The sequence below is a fragment of the Stomoxys calcitrans genome, chromosome 3, assembly GCF_963082655.1.
Source record: "Stomoxys calcitrans chromosome 3, idStoCalc2.1, whole genome shotgun sequence".
NCBI lineage: Eukaryota > Metazoa > Arthropoda > Insecta > Diptera > Muscidae > Stomoxys > Stomoxys calcitrans.
In genome coordinates, this window is record NC_081554.1 from 54,952,059 (window position 1) to 54,965,030 (window position 12,972).

The following is a 12,972-nucleotide window of genomic DNA, read 5'->3' on the forward strand; positions in this document are numbered from 1 at the left end:
TGCAGTTCATGGCTTGAAAGTACTATTAAACACAGTCCTCAAAGTTATTCTTCGAAAAACAAGCTGAAAATCGAAATTTGCTTGTAGTAAAATTCAAAAAATTCAAGAATGTTTGAAAGTGCTGTAACTTTTTCCAATTTTCGAACTTCGAAAATGCGATGGCAACCCTGGATTGCAAATTTGATCAGGAATCATTTGGTAAACGCGTTTCTCAAAAATTTTCATTTCGATATTTTTTTGCATTTTTCGAGCAAGGGGTTAGCCTTTGAAAATTTTCGAGTTTCGAAGCCCCAAACATTTTTGAGTTAAGGACGCAGAGTTGCAGTTCATGGCTTAAAAGTACTATTGGACACAGTCCCCAAAGTCATTCTTCGAAAAACAAGCTGAAAATCGCAGTTTTCTTGTAGTGAAGTACGAAAAATTTAAGTATGCTCGAAAGTGCTGTAACTTTTTCCAATTTTCGAATTTCGAAAAATCGATGGCAACCCTGGATTAGAAATTTGATCAGGAATCATTTGGTAAACACGTTTCTCAAAAATTTTCATTTCGATATTTTTTTGCATTTTTCGAGCAAGGGGTTAGCCTTTGAAAATTTTCGAGTTTCGAAGCCCCAAAAATTTTTGAGTTAAGGACGCAGAGTTGCAGTTCATGGCTTAAAAGTACTATTGGACACAGTCCTCAAAGTTATTCTTCGAAAAACAAGCTGAAAATCGAAATTTGCTTGTAGTAAAATTGGAAAAATTCAAGAATGTTCGAAAGTGCTGTAACTTTTTCCAATTTTCGAATTTCGAAAATTCGATGGCAACCCTGGATTAGAAATTTGATCAGGAATCATTTGGTAAACACGTTTCTCAAAAATTTTCATTTCGATATTTTTTTGCATTTTTCGAGCAAGGGGTTAGCCTTTGAAAATTTTCGAGTTTCGAAGCCCCAAACATTTTTGAGTTAAGGACGCAGAGTTGCAGTTCATGGCTTAAAAGTACTATGAGACACAGTCCCCAAAGTTATTCTTCGTTATTCTTCGAAAAACAAGCTGAAAATCGCAGTTTTCTTGTAGTGAAGTACGAAAAATTCAAGTATGCTCGAAATTGCCGTAACTTTTTCCAATTTTCGAATTTCGAAAAATCGATGGCAACCCTGGATTAGAAATTTGATCAGGAATCATTTGGTAAACACGTTTCTCAAAAATTTTCATTTCGATATTTTTTTGCATTTTTCGAGCAAGGGGTTAGCCTTTGAAAATTTTCGAGTTTCGAAGCCCCAAAAATTTTTGAGTTAAGGACGCAGAGTTGCAGTTCATGGCTTAAAAGTACTATTGGACACAGTCCCCAAAGTCATTCTTCGAAAAACAAGCTGAAAATCGCAGTTTTCTTGTAGTGAAGTACGAAAAATTCAAGTATGCTCGAAAGTGCTGTAAGTTTTTCCAATTTTTCGAATTTCGAAAAATCGATGGCAACCCTGGATTAGAAATTTCGAAGCCCCAAAAATTTTTGAGTTAAGGACGCAGAGTTACAGTTCATAGCTTAAAAGTACTATTAGACACAGTCCTCAAAGTTATTCTTCGAAAAACAAGCTGAAAATCGAAATTTGCTTGTAGTAAAATTCGAAAATTCAAGAATATTTGAAAGTGCTGTAACTTTTCTAATTTTTGAATTTCGAAAAATCGATGGCAACCCTGGATTGCAAATTTGATCAGGAATCATTTGGTAAACGCGTTTCTCAAAAATTTTCATTTCGATATTTTTTTGCATTTTTCGAGCAAGGGGTTAGCCTTTGAAAATTTTCGAGTTTCGAAGCCCCAAACATTTTTGAATTAAGGACGCAGAGTTGCAGTTCATGGCTTAAAAGTACTATGAGACACAGTCCCCAAAGTTATTCTTCGAAAAACAAGCTGAAAATCGCAGTTTTCTTGTAGTGAAGTACGAAAAATTCAAGTATGCTCGAAATTGCCGTAACTTTTTCCAATTTTCGAATTTCGAAAAATCGATGGCAACCCTGGATTAGAAATTTGATCAGGAATCATTTGGTAAACACGTTTCTCAAAAATTTTCATTTCGATATTTTTTTGCATTTTTCGAGCAAGGGGTTAGCCTTTGAAAATTTTCGAGTTTCGAAGCCCCAAAAATTTTTGAGTTAAGGACGCAGAGTTGCAGTTCATGGCTTAAAAGTACTATTGGACACAGTCCTCAAAGTTATTCTTCGAAAAACAAGCTGAAAATCGAAATTTGCTTGTAGTAAAATTCGAAAATTCAAGAATGTTTGAAAGTGCTGTAACTTTTCTAATTTTTGAATTTCGAAAAATCGATGGCAACCCTGGATTGCAAATTTGATCAGGAATCATTTGGTAAACGCGTTTCTCAACAATTTTCATTTCGATTTTTTTTTGCATTTTTCGAGCAAGGGGTTAGCCTTTGAAAATTTTCGAGTTTCGAAGCCCCAAACATTTTTGAGTTAAGGACGCAGAGTTGCAGTTCATGGCTTAAAAGTACTATTGGACACAGTCCCCAAAGTCATTCTTCGAAAAACAAGCTGAAAATCGCAGTTTTCTTGTAGTGAAGTACGAAAAATTTAAGTATGCTCGAAAGTGCTGTAACTTTTTCCAATTTTCGAATTTCGAAAAATCGATGGCAACCCTGGATTAGAAATTTGATCAGGAATCATTTGGTAAACACGTTTCTCAAAAATTTTCATTTCGATATTTTTTTGCATTTTTCGAGCAAGGGGTTAGCCTTTGAAAATTTTCGAGTTTCGAAGCCCCAAAAATTTTTGAGTTAAGGACGCAGAGTTGCAGTTCATGGCTTGAAAGTACTATTAAACACAGTCCTCAAAGTTATTCTTCGAAAAACAAGCTGAAAATCGAAATTTGCTTGTAGTAAAATTCAAAAAATTCAAGAATGTTTGAAAGTGCTGTAACTTTTTCCAATTTTCGAACTTCGAAAATGCGATGGCAACCCTGGATTGCAAATTTGATCAGGAATCATTTGGTAAACGCGTTTCTCAAAAATTTTCATTTCGATATTTTTTTGCATTTTTCGAGCAAGGGGTTAGCCTTTGAAAATTTTCGAGTTTCGAAGCCCCAAACATTTTTGAGTTAAGGACGCAGAGTTGCAGTTCATGGCTTAAAAGTACTATTGGACACAGTCCCCAAAGTCATTCTTCGAAAAACAAGCTGAAAATCGCAGTTTTCTTGTAGTGAAGTACGAAAAATTTAAGTATGCTCGAAAGTGCTGTAACTTTTTCCAATTTTCGAATTTCGAAAAATCGATGGCAACCCTGGATTAGAAATTTGATCAGGAATCATTTGGTAAACACGTTTCTCAAAAATTTTCATTTCGATATTTTTTTGCATTTTTCGAGCAAGGGGTTAGCCTTTGAAAATTTTCGAGTTTCGAAGCCCCAAAAATTTTTGAGTTAAGGACGCAGAGTTGCAGTTCATGGCTTAAAAGTACTATTGGACACAGTCCTCAAAGTTATTCTTCGAAAAACAAGCTGAAAATCGAAATTTGCTTGTAGTAAAATTCGAAAATTCAAGAATGTTTGAAAGTGCTGTAACTTTTCTAATTTTTGAATTTCGAAAAATCGATGGCAACCCTGGATTGCAAATTTGATCAGGAATCATTTGGTAAACGCGTTTCTCAACAATTTTCATTTCGATTTTTTTTTGCATTTTTCGAGCAAGGGGTTAGCCTTTGAAAATTTTCGAGTTTCGAAGCCCCAAACATTTTTGAATTAAGGACGCAGAGTTGCAGTTCACGGCTTAAAAGTACTATTGGACACAGTCCCCAAAGTTATTCTTCGAAAAGCAAGCTGAAAATCGCAGTTTTCTTGTAGTGAAGTACGAAAAATTCAAGTATGCTCGAAAGTGCTGTAACTTTTTCCAATTTTCGAATTTCGAAAAATGTGATGGTAACCCTGGATTGCAAATTTGATCAGGAATCATTTGGTAAACGCGTTTCTCAAAAATTTTCATTTCGATTTTTTTTTGCATTTTTCGAGCAAGGGGTTAGCCTTTGAAAATTTTCGAGTTTCGAAGCCCCAAAAATTTTTGAGTTAAAGACGCAGAGTTGCAGTTCATGGCTTAAAAGTACTATTGGACACAGTCCCCAAAGTTATTCTTCGAAAAACAAGCTGAAAATCGAAATTTGCTTGTAGTAAAATTCGAAAATTCAAGAATGTTTGAAAGTGCTGTAACTTTTTCCAATTTTCGAATTTCGAAAAATCGATGGCAACCCTGGATTAGAAATTTGATCAGGAATCATTTGGCAAACGCGTTTCTCAAAAATTTTCATCTCGATATTTTTTTGCATTTTTCGAGTAAGGGTTAGCCTTTGAAAATTTTCGAAGCCCCAAAATTTTTGAGTTAAAGACGCAGAGTTGCAGTTCATGGCTTAAAAGTACTATTGGACACAGTCCCCAAAGTTATTCTTCGAAAAACAAGCTGAAAATCGAAATTTGCTTGTAGTAAAATTCGAAAATTCAAGAATGTTTGAAAGTGCTGTTACTTTTTCCAATTTTCGAATTTCGAAAAATCGATGGCAACCCTGGATTGCACATTTGGTCAGGAATCATTTGGTAAACGCGTTTCTCAAAAATTTTCATTTCGATATTTTTTTGCATTTTTCGAGCAAGGGGTTAGCCTTTGAAAATTTTCGAGTTTCGAAGCCCCAAAAATGCTTGAGCTAAGGACGCAGAGTTGCAGTTCATGGCTTAAAAGTACTATTAGACACAGTCCCCAAAGTCATTCTTCGAAAAACAAGCTGAAAATCGCAGTTTTCTTGTAGTGAAGTACGAAAAATTCAAGTATGCTCGAAAGTGCTGTAACTTTTTCCAATTTTCGAATTTCGAAAAATGCGATGGCAACCCTGGATTGCAAATTTGATCAGGAATCATTTGGTAAACGCGTTTCTCAAAACTTTTCATTTCGATTTTTTTTTGCATTTTTCGAGCAAAGGGTTAGCCTTTGAAAATTTTCGAGTTTCGAAGCCCCAAAAATTTTTGAATTAAGGACGCAGAGTTGCAGTTCATGGCTTAAAAGTACTATTAGACACAGTCCCCAAAGTTATTCTTCGAAAAACAAGCTGAAAATCGCAGTTTTCTTGTAGTGAAGTACGAAAAATTCAAGTATGCTCGAAATTGCAGTAACTTTTTCCAATTTTCGAATTTCGAAAAATGCGATGGCAACCCTGGATTGCAAATTTGATCAGGAATCATTTGGTAAACGCGTTTCTCAAAAATTTTCATTTCGATATTTTTTTGCATTTTTCGAGCAAGGGGTTAGCCTTTGAAAATTTTCGAGTTTCGAAGCCCCAAAAATGCTTGAGCTAAGGACGCAGAGTTGCAGTTCATGGCTTAAAAGTACTATTGGACACAGTCCCCAAAGTTATTCTACGAAAAACAAGCTGAAAATCGAAATTTGCTTGTAGTAAAATTCGAAAATTCAAGAATGTTTGAAAGTGCCGTAACTTTTTCCAATTTTCGAATTTCGAAAATGCGATGGCAACCCTGGATTGCAAATTTGATCAGGAATTATTTGGTAAACGCGTTTCTCAAAAATTTTCATTTCGATTTTTTTGCATTTTTCGAGCAGGGGTTAGCCTTTGAAAATTTTCGAGTTTCGAAGCCCCAAAAATTTTTGAGTTAAGGATGCAGAGTTGCAGTTCATGGCTTAAAAGTACTATTAGACACAGTCCCCAGTCATTCTTCGAAAAACAAGCTGAAAATCGCAGTTTTCTTGTAGTGAAGTACGAAAAATACAAGTATGCTCGAAAGTGCTGTAACTTTTTCCAATTTTCGAATTTCGAAAAATCGATGGCAACCCTGGATTAGAAATTTGATTAGGAATCATTTGGTAAACACGTTTCTCAAAAATTTTCATTTCGATATTTTTTTGCATTTTTCGAGCAAGGGGTTAGCCTTTGAAATTTTTCGAGTTTCGAAGCCCCAAAATTTTTTGAGTTAAAGACGCAGAGTTGCAGTTCATGGCTTAAAAGTACTATTGGACACAGTCCCCAAAGTTATTCTTCGAAAAACAAGCTGAAAATCGCAGTTTTCTTGTAGTGAAGTACGAAAAATTTAAGTATGCTCGAAAGTGCTGTAACTTTTTCCAATTTTCGAATTTCGAAAAATCGATGGCAACCCTGGATTAGAAATTTCGAAGCCCCAAAAATTTTTGAGTTAAGGACGCAGAGTTACAGTTCATGGCTTAAAAGTACTATTAGACACAGTCCTCAAAGTTATTCTTCGAAAAACAAGCTGAAAATCGAAATTTGCTTGTAGTAAAATTCGAAAATTCAAGAATGTTTGAAAGTGCTGTAACTTTTCTAATTTTTGAATTTCGAAAAATCGATGGCAACCCTGGATTGCAAATTTGATCAGGAATCATTTGGTAAACGCGTTTCTCAAAAATTTTCATTTCGATATTTTTTTGCATTTTTCGAGCAAGGGGTTAGCCTTTGAAAATTTTCGAGTTTCGAAGCCCCAAACATTTTTGAGTTAAGGACGCAGAGTTGCAGTTCATGGCTTAAAAGTACTATGAGACACAGTCCCCAAAGTTATTCTTCGTTATTCTTCGAAAAACAAGCTGAAAATCGCAGTTTTCTTGTAGTGAAGTACGAAAAATTCAAGAATGTTTGAAAGTGCCGTAACTTTTTCCAATTTTCGAATTTCGAAAATGCGATGGCAACCCTGGATTGCAAATTTGATCAGGAATTATTTGGTAAACGCGTTTCTCAAAAATTTTCATTTCGATTTTTTTGCATTTTTCGAGCAGGGGTTAGCCTTTGAAAATTTTCGAGTTTCGAAGCCCCAAAAATTTTTGAGTTAAGGATGCAGAGTTGCAGTTCATGGCTTAAAAGTACTATTGGACACAGTCCCCAAAGTCATTCTTCGAAAAACAAGCTGAAAATCGCAGTTTTCTTGTAGTGAAGTACGAAAAATTCAAGTATGCTCGAAAGTGCTGTAAGTTTTTCCAATTTTTCGAATTTCGAAAAATCGATGGCAACCCTGGATTAGAAATTTCGAAGCCCCAAAAATTTTTGAGTTAAGGACGCAGAGTTACAGTTCATAGCTTAAAAGTACTATTAGACACAGTCCTCAAAGTTATTCTTCGAAAAACAAGCTGAAAATCGAAATTTGCTTGTAGTAAAATTCGAAAATTCAAGAATGTTTGAAAGTGCTGTAACTTTTCTAATTTTTGAATTTCGAAAAATCGATGGCAACCCTGGATTGCAAATTTGATCAGGAATCATTTGGTAAACGCGTTTCTCAAAAATTTTCATTTCGATATTTTTTTGCATTTTTCGAGCAAGGGGTTAGCCTTTGAAAATTTTCGAGTTTCGAAGCCCCAAACATTTTTGAATTAAGGACGCAGAGTTGCAGTTCATGGCTTAAAAGTACTATGAGACACAGTCCCCAAAGTTATTCTTCGAAAAACAAGCTGAAAATCGCAGTTTTCTTGTAGTGAAGTACGAAAAATTCAAGTATGCTCGAAATTGCCGTAACTTTTTCCAATTTTCGAATTTCGAAAAATCGATGGCAACCCTGGATTAGAAATTTGATCAGGAATCATTTGGTAAACACGTTTCTCAAAAATTTTCATTTCGATATTTTTTTGCATTTTTCGAGCAAGGGGTTAGCCTTTGAAAATTTTCGAGTTTCGAAGCCCCAAAATTTTTTGAGTTAAGGACACAGAGTTGCAGTTCATGGCTTGAAAGTACTATTAAACACAGTCCTCAAAGTTATTCTTCGAAAAACAAGCTGAAAATCGAAATTTGCTTGTAGTAAAATTCAAAAAATTCAAGAATGTTTGAAAGTGCTGTAACTTTTTCCAATTTTCGAACTTCGAAAATGCGATGGCAACCCTGGATTGCAAATTTGATCAGGAATCATTTGGTAAACGCGTTTCTCAAAAATTTTCATTTCGATATTTTTTTGCATTTTTCGAGCAAGGGGTTAGCCTTTGAAAATTTTCGAGTTTCGAAGCCCCAAACATTTTTGAGTTAAGGACGCAGAGTTGCAGTTCATGGCTTAAAAGTACTATTGGACACAGTCCCCAAAGTCATTCTTCGAAAAACAAGCTGAAAATCGCAGTTTTCTTGTAGTGAAGTACGAAAAATTTAAGTATGCTCGAAAGTGCTGTAACTTTTTCCAATTTTCGAATTTCGAAAAATCGATGGCAACCCTGGATTAGAAATTTGATCAGGAATCATTTGGTAAACACGTTTCTCAAAAATTTTCATTTCGATATTTTTTTGCATTTTTCGAGCAAGGGGTTAGCCTTTGAAAATTTTCGAGTTTCGAAGCCCCAAAAATTTTTGAGTTAAGGACGCAGAGTTGCAGTTCATGGCTTAAAAGTACTATTGGACACAGTCCTCAAAGTTATTCTTCGAAAAACAAGCTGAAAATCGAAATTTGCTTGTAGTAAAATTCGAAAATTCAAGAATGTTTGAAAGTGCTGTAACTTTTCTAATTTTTGAATTTCGAAAAATCGATGGCAACCCTGGATTGCAAATTTGATCAGGAATCATTTGGTAAACGCGTTTCTCAACAATTTTCATTTCGATTTTTTTTTGCATTTTTCGAGCAAGGGGTTAGCCTTTGAAAATTTTCGAGTTTCGAAGCCCCAAACATTTTTGAATTAAGGACGCAGAGTTGCAGTTCACGGCTTAAAAGTACTATTGGACACAGTCCCCAAAGTTATTCTTCGAAAAGCAAGCTGAAAATCGCAGTTTTCTTGTAGTGAAGTACGAAAAATTCAAGTATGCTCGAAAGTGCTGTAACTTTTTCCAATTTTCGAATTTCGAAAAATGTGATGGTAACCCTGGATTGCAAATTTGATCAGGAATCATTTGGTAAACGCGTTTCTCAAAAATTTTCATTTCGATTTTTTTTTGCATTTTTCGAGCAAGGGGTTAGCCTTTGAAAATTTTCGAGTTTCGAAGCCCCAAAAATTTTTGAGTTAAAGACGCAGAGTTGCAGTTCATGGCTTAAAAGTACTATTGGACACAGTCCCCAAAGTTATTCTTCGAAAAACAAGCTGAAAATCGAAATTTGCTTGTAGTAAAATTCGAAAATTCAAGAATGTTTGAAAGTGCTGTAACTTTTTCCAATTTTCGAATTTCGAAAAATCGATGGCAACCCTGGATTAGAAATTTGATCAGGAATCATTTGGCAAACGCGTTTCTCAAAAATTTTCATCTCGATATTTTTTTGCATTTTTCGAGTAAGGGTTAGCCTTTGAAAATTTTCGAAGCCCCAAAATTTTTGAGTTAAAGACGCAGAGTTGCAGTTCATGGCTTAAAAGTACTATTAGACACAGTCCCCAAAGTCATTCTTCGAAAAACAAGCTGAAAATCGCAGTTTTCTTGTAGTGAAGTACGAAAAATTCAAGTATGTTCGAAATTGCCGTAACTTTTTCCAATTTTCGAATTTCGAAAAATGCGATGGCAACCCTGGATTAGAAATTTGATCAGGAATCATTTGGCAAACGCGTTTCTCAAAAATTTTCATTTCGATATTTTGTTGCATTTTTCGAGCAATTTGAAAATTTTCGAGTTTCGAAGCCCCAAAAATTTTTGAGTTAAGGACGCAGAGTTGCAGTTCATGGCTTAAAAGTACTATTAGACACAGTCCCCAAAGTTATTCTTCGAAAAACAAGCTGAAAATCGAAATTTGCTTGTAGTAAAATTCGAAAATTCAAGTATGCTCGAAAGTGCCGTAACTTTTTACAATTTTCGAATTTCGAAAAATCGATGGCAACCCTGGATTAGAAATTTGATTAGGAATCATTTGGTAAACACGTTTCTCAAAAATTTTCATTTCGATATTTTTTTGCATTTTTCGAGCAAGGGGTTAGCCTTTGAAAATTTTCGAGTTTCGAAGCCCCAAAAATTTTTGACTTAAGGACGCAGAGTTGCAGTTCATGGCTTAAAAGTACTATTAGACACAGTCCCCAAAGTTATTCTTCGAAAAACAAGCTGAAAATCGAAATTTGCTTGTAGTGAAATTCAAAAAATTCAAGAATGTTCGAAAGTGCTGTAACTTTTTCCAATTTTCGAATTTCGAAAAATCGATGGCAACCCTGGATTGCAAATTTGATCAGGAATCATTTGGTAAACGCGTTTCTCAAAAATTTTCATTTCGATATTTTTTTGCATTTTTCGAGCAAGGGGTTAGCCTTTGAAAATTTTCGAGTTTCGAAGCCCCAAACATTTTTGAGTTAAGGACGCAGAGTTGCAGTTCATGGCTTAAAAGTACTATTGGACACAGTCCCCAAAGTCATTCTTCGAAAAACAAGCTGAAAATCGCAGTTTTCTTGTAGTGAAGTACGAAAAATTTAAGTATGCTCGAAAGTGCTGTAACTTTTTCCAATTTTCGAATTTCGAAAAATCGATGGCAACCCTGGATTAGAAATTTGATCAGGAATCATTTGGTAAACACGTTTCTCAAAAATTTTCATTTCGATATTTTTTTGCATTTTTCGAGCAAGGGGTTAGCCTTTGAAAATTTTCGAGTTTCGAAGCCCCAAAAATTTTTGAGTTAAGGACGCAGAGTTGCAGTTCATGGCTTAAAAGTACTATTGGACACAGTCCTCAAAGTTATTCTTCGAAAAACAAGCTGAAAATCGAAATTTGCTTGTAGTAAAATTCGAAAATTCAAGAATGTTTGAAAGTGCTGTAACTTTTCTAATTTTTGAATTTCGAAAAATCGATGGCAACCCTGGATTGCAAATTTGATCAGGAATCATTTGGTAAACGCGTTTCTCAACAATTTTCATTTCGATTTTTTTTTGCATTTTTCGAGCAAGGGGTTAGCCTTTGAAAATTTTCGAGTTTCGAAGCCCCAAACATTTTTGAATTAAGGACGCAGAGTTGCAGTTCACGGCTTAAAAGTACTATTGGACACAGTCCCCAAAGTTATTCTTCGAAAAGCAAGCTGAAAATCGCAGTTTTCTTGTAGTGAAGTACGAAAAATTCAAGTATGCTCGAAAGTGCTGTAACTTTTTCCAATTTTCGAATTTCGAAAAATGTGATGGTAACCCTGGATTGCAAATTTGATCAGGAATCATTTGGTAAACGCGTTTCTCAAAAATTTTCATTTCGATTTTTTTTTGCATTTTTCGAGCAAGGGGTTAGCCTTTGAAAATTTTCGAGTTTCGAAGCCCCAAAAATTTTTGAGTTAAAGACGCAGAGTTGCAGTTCATGGCTTAAAAGTACTATTGGACACAGTCCCCAAAGTTATTCTTCGAAAAACAAGCTGAAAATCGAAATTTGCTTGTAGTAAAATTCGAAAATTCAAGAATGTTTGAAAGTGCTGTAACTTTTTCCAATTTTCGAATTTCGAAAAATCGATGGCAACCCTGGATTAGAAATTTGATCAGGAATCATTTGGCAAACGCGTTTCTCAAAAATTTTCATCTCGATATTTTTTTGCATTTTTCGAGTAAGGGTTAGCCTTTGAAAATTTTCGAAGCCCCAAAATTTTTGAGTTAAAGACGCAGAGTTGCAGTTCATGGCTTAAAAGTACTATTAGACACAGTCCCCAAAGTCATTCTTCGAAAAACAAGCTGAAAATCGCAGTTTTCTTGTAGTGAAGTACGAAAAATTCAAGTATGTTCGAAATTGCCGTAACTTTTTCCAATTTTCGAATTTCGAAAAATGCGATGGCAACCCTGGATTAGAAATTTGATCAGGAATCATTTGGCAAACGCGTTTCTCAAAAATTTTCATTTCGATATTTTGTTGCATTTTTCGAGCAATTTGAAAATTTTCGAGTTTCGAAGCCCCAAAAATTTTTGAGTTAAGGACGCAGAGTTGCAGTTCATGGCTTAAAAGTACTATTAGACACAGTCCCCAAAGTTATTCTTCGAAAAACAAGCTGAAAATCGAAATTTGCTTGTAGTAAAATTCGAAAATTCAAGTATGCTCGAAAGTGCCGTAACTTTTTACAATTTTCGAATTTCGAAAAATCGATGGCAACCCTGGATTAGAAATTTGATTAGGAATCATTTGGTAAACACGTTTCTCAAAAATTTTCATTTCGATATTTTTTTGCATTTTTCGAGCAAGGGGTTAGCCTTTGAAAATTTTCGAGTTTCGAAGCCCCAAAAATTTTTGACTTAAGGACGCAGAGTTGCAGTTCATGGCTTAAAAGTACTATTAGACACAGTCCCCAAAGTTATTCTTCGAAAAACAAGCTGAAAATCGAAATTTGCTTGTAGTGAAATTCAAAAAATTCAAGAATGTTCGAAAGTGCTGTAACTTTTTCCAATTTTCGAATTTCGAAAAATCGATGGCAACCCTGGATTGCAAATTTGATCAGGAATCATTTGGTAAACGCGTTTCTCAAAAATTTTCATTTCGATATTTTTTTTGCATTTTTCGAGCAAATTTTCGAGTTTTGAAGCCCCAAAAATTTTTGAGTTAAGGACGCAGAGTTGCAGTTCATGGCTTAAAAGTACTATTGGACACAGTCCCCAAAGCTATTCTTCGAAAAACAAGCTGAAAATCGAAATTTGCTTGTAGTAAAATTCGAAAATTCAAGAATGTTTGAAAGTGCTGTAAATTTTTCCAATTTTCGAATTTCGAAATGCGATGGCAACCCTGGATTTCAAATTTGATCAGGAATCATCTGGTAAACGCGTTTCTCAAAAATTTTCATTTCGATATTTTTTTGCATTTTTCGAGCAAGGGGTTAGCCTTTGAAAATTTTCGAGTTTCGAAGCCTGAAAATTTTTTGAGTTTAGGACGCAGAGTTGCAGTTCATGGCTTAAAGGTACTATTGGACACAGTCCCCAAAGTTATTCTTCGAAAAACAAGCTGAAAATCGCAGTTTTATTGTAGTGAAGTACGAAAAATTCAAGTATGCTCGAAAGTGCTGTAACTTTTTCCAATTTTCGAATTTCGAAAAATCGATGGCAACCCTGAATTAGAAATTTGATCAGGAATCATTTGGTAAACACGTTTCTCAAAAATT